The following is a 9,243-nucleotide window of genomic DNA, read 5'->3' as shown; positions in this document are numbered from 1 at the left end:
ACAATACCGGCCTATCCTAGCTACTAGATCTCGATCCTGATCCGTGTCCCACCTCAAATCATCGCCAATACCATACTGAACATATATCAGGAAGATATCAGGCATCCCATATAATAACAGGGAACCCACTCCTATCAAAGCCCTAAGGGTTGTGACTTCCATGATACGCTTATGGGTCATGTGCTTTCAATAGTACGGGCCCATACTACCTTCCACACCTACCTATATTTGTATCAAGTATCATCATAATGCCCTAATAATATACATAAACGTAGGCGAGCACTCAATCCTCACTCCTAGAGGAAGGCTAAATATCTCATAACTCGTTGGTTGAACCTGCACAACTCATCCATCCTACCACCAACCGCCACACGACCCTCCATTGGTGCCAGATAGTTATTGCATGAACACTATCATATACTATATGACTTAAATAACCCTAGGCTAAAAGATTCAATTCCACAACAGTTGGACTCAGATAAGAGCTGTATAGTAGGACCAAATCCTCTAACCTAGGACCATTTAACCCACGAAGTATGTGACTTAACGCATTCATTAAATAAATAATTCACACACAAAAGAGTCGCACAACAATCAATGAGGTACTCTAAACAAGATAAAGCATCAAAGATCAGGCAATTCTATCATGCAATTCCTGAATATCCATAGCCTATCACTAGTATGTTGTTCTAACATATCAAAATATCAAATATTTGTAAGGTATTTTGAGGTCTACTTACTGTCTCTGGTTGATCATACACTCTGCATCCTCCTTTAGTATTTTGAAAACTATTTGAAAATCATTTAAAAAATCTTTTCCTTAGTTAGAGACTGGATTCACACGAGTTTTCCTCTAATTCACTCAAACCAAGGCTCTGATACCAACTTGTAACATCCATAAAATTCATGAAAATTTAAAACTTTTCCCGACATTCAAAATCCATTATTTATTACCGAAATGTTTTCAAAATAGTATCATATCAGCGTATCCCAGAAATCAAACTCATAAAATGTGAGGGCGTGCACGATCAAGCCTTCGCCTTCCCGCGATCATCCGAAGTACCTGAAATAAAATCCAAAATTGTAAGCCCGAAGCTTAGAGAGTTCCCCCAAAATACCAACGCCATACAAATCATATCTATATCATAACAAGTAAACAAACATCATGCATAATGAGCCATTAGCCTAACTAGACCGCCTTGTAGGGCCATCAGTCTATCTGGACCGCTCTCCGAGCCAACAGCACGTCTAGACTGCCTCACGGGCCTTCAGCCTATCCTAGCCACTCGTCGAGCCTTTAGCCTGACTAGTACTGTAGCACCTGGTTCCTGGTACGTAAATCTTATTTGAGTATTTGCCATTTTAAGCCTTGGACTCGGCAAGTCATAGGTCCGACTCGCCGAGTAGGGACGGGACCCGGGACACGTTTAAGTTGGCGACTCGGCGAGTCACCGCTGTTGGATGAAACCCTAAGTTTCAGGGGTTTGCACCCTATTTAATCCCTCTTTCCGCCCCCAAGCCATCCCCCATTCACCCTCAGAGCCCTACACCTTATTCTAAGCCTTGTTTTTGTGGAATTGAAGCCATTTGGTGTGTCCTCTTGAAGTTTGGAGTGAGTAGGAAAGGAGATCAAGAAGAAGAAGAGGAGGTCAAGCACCCTTGAGCTATTTCAGAGTGTTCACTAAGGTATGGCTCATTTTCCCCATGTTTTCATGCTTATGGACCCATTAAAGTCCTTCTTGACCCATTTTCCAAGCTTGTGTATGTGGAGGGTTCGTCTTAGGCTGATTATCCTCTAGACCTAGGCGGAATTGAGCTCCAGGAGCTTGGATCCACTGCTATTATGGACCCATGTTGCTTATACACCCTAGATCTACTCTTTTGGTGCATTTTGAACCCTAAAACTCTCATTGAGGGATATTTACACGTAAAGTTGGAAACTTTACATGTTATTCATGCTCTAGGAACCCAGATCTGTGAATGGCATGGATTGAAATCGAGCAACATCGCGTATGTACTGAGTGCATGGTAACGACTCGACGAGTCGTTCATCTGACTGGCGAGTCTGCTCGCGAGTCTCCGAGTTTGTCCCCTTTTAGCTGTGTTGAGTTGTGTGGTGAGTCCAGGGTGGACTCGGTGAGTTGGAAGCCAAAACTCACCCATGATAGAACTCGGCGAGTCGATGCTCAGACTCGGCGAGTTCAAGGCAATCTCCTTAGATCAAGATCAGACTCGGCGAGTTGTTCATACAACTCGGTGAGTCGCAACATAAGTGTTCATCGGATGAAGATGAACTCGTCGAGTTGTTCATATAACTCGGCGAGTAGCATGAAGGACTTGAACATCAGTTTGGATGGAGAACTCGTCGAGTCAACGCCTAACTCGACGAGTAGAAACAGAACCCAGGTCAGTCATTTGGACATGGACTCGACGAGTTGGAGAGCCAACTCGGCGAGTCGGGTCAACTGGAAGTTGACTCTGACTTAGGGCATGATCAGGGGTAAAAGGGTCATTTTACCCAAAGTTCAGTTAATAGTGATTGATTGAGTATGTTGTGGGAATTACAGTCGGAGGATTTTCGGAGCAGCAGCAGCAGAAGACAGTCGATTCCCACACAGACCACCAGATATTTCGAGGTGAGTTTCCTTTCAGTAGTAACGCGTCTAAGGCACCAAGGCCGGCCCGTATAGACGAAACATTAGTATTAGAGTGTGGGTCGAGCCCGTATCTCTTAGTTGAGTTGATTATGATACATGCCAGTATGATAGAGTTGTTTATACTTGTTGTTTGTGAGATACTTGTATGATTGGGTTGGCGGTTGAGTGTGGGCAAGGCTCGTATCTCTCCGAGAGTGGAGTGTAGGCTAGGCCCGTATCTCCCAGATAGCGAAGTGTGGGCAGGTCCCGTATCTTCACGAGTGTGGGCGTGGCCCGTATCTCCCAAAAAGCAAAGTGTGGGCAAAGTGTGGGCAGGGCCCGTATCTTCACGAGTGTGGGCGTGGCCCGTATCTCCTAGTTGAATGTTGTTTGTTATATGCTTGCATAGTATGAGGTATTATGGGGGAACTCACTAAGCTTTGTGCTTACGGTTTACAATTGTGGTTTCAGGTACCTCTTCAGCTAAAGGAAAGGAGCCGGCGCGGTAGCAGCATATCACACATACGCTTTTGTTTTCCGCACTATAGATTTTCTGGGATGTACTATGAATTCTTATTATGATGTCACCGGTTTTTCAGACATGGATTACTATCATGAATTTTTTGTAATGATGTTTTACGTTTTAACCTAAATTAAAAATGAAAATTTTAACCGGTAATTTTGGGGTGTTACAAGTTGGTATCAGAGCCCTGGTTTGAGGGATTCGGACACACCTTCGGGGGTGTCTGAACTCAAATCGAGGGATTTAAAAAGATTTTCCAAAAAGAAAATGTTTTCAATTTTTGTTTTTTTTTTTGAAAAAGGAGTTTGAAAAAGAACGAAGTGTGTGATGGGCGCGACCGGCCGAGCTCAAGTAAGTATTCCCCAAAATACCCATACAAGTTTATGTTATGTTTATCAGCTTTTGTAGAACAGCATGCTAGAATAGGACTAAGGATCTAGGAGTGATGCCTTATGTGCCTGCTTTATGTGCTTAACTATATGAAAGAATTGCATGCTAGGGTTGAGTAGACAGCAGTAGGGTAGCATGTTTAGGTTATTCCCGATAGTACGAGTTTAGCATTGTATGCTAGTTTAGTGCTCTCTGCGAGGATAGAGTTGCTCGAGATTGTTTTCCTGATGTCCAAATGTTGTTTGCTTTGTGCTATGTGGGCCTTGAAGTGATGGGAGTTAACTGTTAGGTGAATACGCTAAAGTCACATGTGATCAGGGTTGTATAATCTCAGAGTGTTGGATTTGACTCTATTGCGTAGCTCTTCTTTGAGTCTTAACCGTTGTAGGGATGAGTCCCTTACTCGAAGGATTATCCGAGCCTCATCACATGTGATTGTATTCAGGTAATAGTTAATTGGCATCACCAAGAGGCCTTCAGCAACTGAGGACTGGGTTCGGTGGAGTCAGTGGTTTCCTAGGGTAAGCCTAGGATAAAGAGTAGTAGTGATCAACGGTAGTGGAAAGGACCTGGTGGAGTTGAGGTAGTCCTTGAAGAAGGTACGGATAGATGTGGAAGGTAGTATGGGCCCATACTACTGAAAGCAGAGGATCCGTACCCGAACCAAGGAAGGCCAAGAAAAGACCAGGGAACTTGTAGTGAGTGGGATCCCTCCAGGGGTATTAGTATCGCTAACAATTGTTATTTCTTGTATTTCACAATGCTGGTACTACGCCCAAAGCCATCAATTGGCAGTTCAGGAGAGGGGTCGGTGTTAGGTGCATTTCATGCATTCATTTTTATAGTTTTAGTTCATAAAAGTGCATTACATTTAGGTTTAAACTCATGCATTTTGTATATTTTCGGGATTTTTCATGATGCAATTCCATTCACACGCTTTTAGGATATTTTAGGGACTTATGAAGGTTGGATCTTGTTGGAGGAAGCTATCAAGAGTTGGAGACAAAGTTGTAGAAGTTTTGGAGCTTTGAAGAGAGAGAATGAAGAAATGAAGAATTTGGCTTCACAGGAGTTTACACGGTCGTGTAAATGTATACCTTTGATTTACACGGGCCGTGTAAACGTATATGCAAGGACATTATAATTTTCAATCTAAAAGCAAGTTAATCACACACGAGCACATCTCCCGGAGCTACTTGTGCAAAACAGAAAATGAGAAGATTGTCAACACTGGAGCATAACAGCAGGTATGAGTTAATTCTTTGGGACATATGACCGAGTGCTTGATAATGGTGGTAAGATGATATCCAATGCTTCCCCAAGCTATCCCTTGGAGTCCACTTGGAAACATAGTCCACAGCCAAAAGAATATAAATAAAACCCGAAGATGATGGAAAAGGTCCCATAAAATCAATGCCCCAAACATCAAAAATTTCACAAACTAATATGGGGTTTAAGGGCATTTGATTCTTTGAGCTTAAAGAGCCCATTCGTTGACATTTATCACAGCTTGACAAAAAACATAACAGTCATGGAAAATACTTGGCCAGTAAAATCCACTCTCTAAAACTTTTCTTGCAGTCCTTTGAGGACCAAAATGTCCTCCACAGTCGGGTTCGGGATCAGGTTCCGAGCCAGTAGATGAGAGGCTTCGCGAGTTCATCGTGTCTGAGATCACCAGGGGTATCCTTGAGTCGACCCCCATTATCTTCGGGTCGATCAAGGAAGGGATCATCGAGTTGATGAAGGATCGCCTCAGGGCGTTCAGGAGCGACATGGCATCTAGCCAGTCAGGATCTCGCACACTGTCCTTTAAGGACTTCAGGGGCAGAGGTGCGCCGGATTTCCACGGGGTGAAAGACCCCATTGCCGCCAGACAATGGATTGCAGACATCGAGTCTGCGCAACTGACTAGCTTCTGCCCCGAGGGGTCGAAGGTGAGGTATGCAACAGGGTGTTTACGGGACCGAGCTCGAGACTGGTGGGAGTCAGTGGGTGACTCGTTGGGAGCCTCAGCTATCGAGGCTATGACCTGGTCGGACTTTGTGACCAGGTTCAGGGCAGAGTTTGCGCCGGCTGTCGAGCTTCAGCAGCTGGCCGGGGAGTTTTTGGACATGAGGCAGATGACTGAGACTGTGGCGGAGATCACCGCCAAGTTCCGAGAGAGGGCTTTGTTGGTGCCCCAGTATGCAGGTGACGAGTATATGAGGAGGACCCATTATCATGATATGCTTCGGGCTGACATCCAGGAGCATGTTAGCTTTTCAGCTTGCCCTACCCTGGAGTCCATGATCGTCAGGGCGAGGGAAAGGGAGATTGATTTAGAGCATATTCGGAAGAGGAAAGCAGAGGCGGGGCAGATGATTGGGACTTCAGGGAAGAAGTCCTGGGGATCAGATGGGAGGCTGAAAGGCCAAGGGGGATCGGGCCGCTGCGGGAAATGCGGCAGGACACATGAGGGAGCATGTCGGATGGGATCAGAAGACTGCTACAAGTGCAGCAAGGTAGGGCACTTTAGCAGGGATTGTACTACTCCTGTTTCGACTATACGGACATCTGAGTCGTTGTGTTTCCACTACAACCAGAGGGGCCACAAGAAGGCCAATTGCCCCCAGTTGACAGTTGCAGCGTCAGTGAAGGCGCCAGCCCTAGCGACCCTGCGGATCACGGATGGTCGGCAGGGCAAGGCAGAGGCTCTAGTGGTGAGGAGCCGGGAATTTCAGCTGACTACTGAAGAGGCACGCTCCGCACCCGATGTGGTGACGGGTATGATTCTTTCCCTCTATTTTAATTTATATGATGTTATGATATTGATATGTGCCTCGGTATATGTATATGCGTTAGGATCGTTCCATGTGAACGGTATCCCAGTTCAGGTGTTGTTAGACTTGGGTGCATCCCGATCGTTTGTGTCCCTTGCGCTTAGCAAGAGGTTTCCTGAGTCTTCCGGCATGTTGGAATGCCCTTTGGAAGTAGAAATTGCTGATGATCGATCGGTGCGAGCATCGATGGTATTTCGGGACTGCATATTGCGTTTGTTCGAGGAACGCTACTTGGTAGATTTGGTTCCCATTCCGTTGCAGGGGAACAAGGTGATCATAGGCATGGACTGGTTGAGCCCTAATGGGGCGGTAATAGATTGCACGCAGCAGCTAGTGCAAGTCAGGACCCCAGGTGGGGGAGAGTTAGTGATTCAGGGCGAAAGGCCACAGCGCGGACCCGCAGTATGTTCAGCAGCGAGGGCTAGATGCTACCTTCAGTAGGGATGCGCAGAATATGTCGCGTATGTGATGGATACCCGGGAGGCGGGTAATGCGACCGTGAGCGAGGTTCCGGTGGTGCGAGATTTCGTAGATGTTTTCCCAGAGGAGCTTCCTGGGATACCTCCGAAGCGACAGGTGGAGTTTAGGATTGACCTCGTTCCTGGTGCGGCTTCGATAGCCAAGGCACCATATCGGCTCGCTCCTCCGGAGATGCATGAGTTGTCTACGCAGCTGCAGGAGCTGCTAGACAAGGGATTCATTAGACTGAGCAGTTCACCCTGGGGAGCCCCGATTCTGTTTGTGAAGAAGAAGGACGGGTCGCAACGGATGTGTATAGATTATCGGGAGTTGAACAAGGTAACGGTGAAGAACCATTACCCACTCGTGAGGATTGATGATCTCTTTGACCAGCTTCAGGGAGCATCTTGGTTCTCCAAGATTGATTTGCGTTCGGGTTATCATCAGATGAGGTTCATGGAGGAGGATACGCAGAAGACCGCGTTTCGGATGCGCTATGGCCATTATGAGTTCGTGGTGATGCCGTTTGGGCTCACCAATGCTCCTGTCGTGTTCATGGACCTCATGAACCGCGTATGCAGACCAATGCTGGATCGGTCTGTGATAGTCTTTATCGATGACATCTTGGTTTATTCCAAGACTCAGGAGGAGCATGAAGAGCATCTGAGAGAGGTGTTGGAGACCCTGAAGAGGGAGAGCTTGTATGCCAAGTTCTCCAAGTGTGAGTTTTGGCTGCGCGAGGTGCAATTTCTCGGACACCTTGTCAACCAAAACGAGATTCTGGTCGATCCGGCCAAGGTCAAGGTGGTGATGAGATGGGAGGTTCCGAAGTCTCCATATGAGATTCGGAGTTTCCTGGGATTAGCAGGATACTATCGGAGATTTATTCAGGATTTCTCCAAGATAGTCGTACCCCTGACGCGGCTGACGAAGAAAGTTGTGGTCTTTCGGTGGGGACCTGAGCAGCAGACTGCATTTGAGACACTGAGACAGAGATTGTGCGAGGCGCCGATCTTAGCCCTGCCAGAGGGCGTAGAGGATTTTGTGGTTTACTGTGATGCGTCCATTTCAGGGTTGGGCGCGGTACTGATGCAGAGGGGGCATGTCATTGCCTACGCTTCGAGGCAGCTCAAGTCTCACGAGGAGAACTACCCGACGCACGATTTGGAGTTGGGGGCGGTGGTGTTTACCCTCAAGATTTGGCGACATTACCTCTACGGGGTTCGATGTACCATCTACACCGACCACAAGAGTTTGAGGTACCTCATGGATCAGCCGAATCTGAACATGAGGCAGCGTCAGTGGTTGGACGTGGTAAAGGTTAATGATTGCGAGATCCTATACCACCCGGGGAAGGCCAATGTGGTGGCCGATGCGCTTAGCCGCAAGACGGCGCCGATTGGGGACGTTTGCATGAGGATGACTGTAGTGACTCCCCTGTTGGAGCAGATTCGGGAGGCTCAACAGGAAGCTATCAAGGAGGAACATCGGAAGAGTGAGTGCGTGGTGGGTCAGGTTTACTCCTTCGATTATGATAGCCGAGGACTATTGACACTACACCGTAGGGTGTGGGTGCCGTATCACGGAGGCGTGCGCCAGACCTTGATGGAGGAGGCTCACAAGTCCCGATTCTCTATTCATCCCGGGGCGATGAAGATGTATAGGGATCTTCGACTAGATTATTGGTGGACCTGCATGAAGCGGGATGTACCATGGTACGTCGAGCGGTGCTTGACCTGCAGGAAGGTCAAGGCCGAACATCAGAGACTGCATGGGAAGATGCAGTTGTTGGACATCCTGTTGTGGAAATGGGAAGACATCACGATGGATTTTATCACAAAGCTTCCCAGGACTGCGCGTGGAGTAAATTCAATTTGGGTCATCGTGGATCGATTGACCAAGAGCACCCATTTTATTCCGATCCAGGAGAGCATCTCGACTGAAAAGTTAGCCGATATCTACATCAGGGAGATAGTAGCGCGGTACGGGGTGCCGGTGTCAGTGATATCAGACCGAGATGTGCGATTCACTTCCAAATTTTGGAAGAAGTTTCATGGCGAGTTGGGCACTCATTTGCATTTTAGCACCGCCTTTCACCCGCAGACGGATGGTCAAAGCGAGCGGACCATCCAGACTTTGGAGGATATGTTGCAGGCATGTGTGTTGGATTTCGGTGGTAGCTGGGATACCTATCTTCCCTTGGTCGAGTTCTCATACAATAACAGCTACCATGCGAGTATAGACCATCCCCCATTCGAGATGTTGTATGGACGGAGGTGCAGGACCCCGATATGCTGGGGTGAAGTTGGCCAGAGGGTCATGGGGAGCACCGAAGTGGTCCTTAAGACGACCGAGAGGATCCAGCAGATTCGGCGCAGGCTTCAGACTACTCAGAGTCGACAGAAAAGTTACA

This window comes from Lactuca saligna, chromosome 4 (assembly GCF_052625555.1).
Source record: "Lactuca saligna cultivar CGN05327 chromosome 4, ASM5262555v1, whole genome shotgun sequence".
In the NCBI taxonomy this organism is placed as follows: Eukaryota; Viridiplantae; Streptophyta; class Magnoliopsida; order Asterales; family Asteraceae; genus Lactuca; species Lactuca saligna.
Note: the sequence above shows the minus strand (reverse complement) of the source record.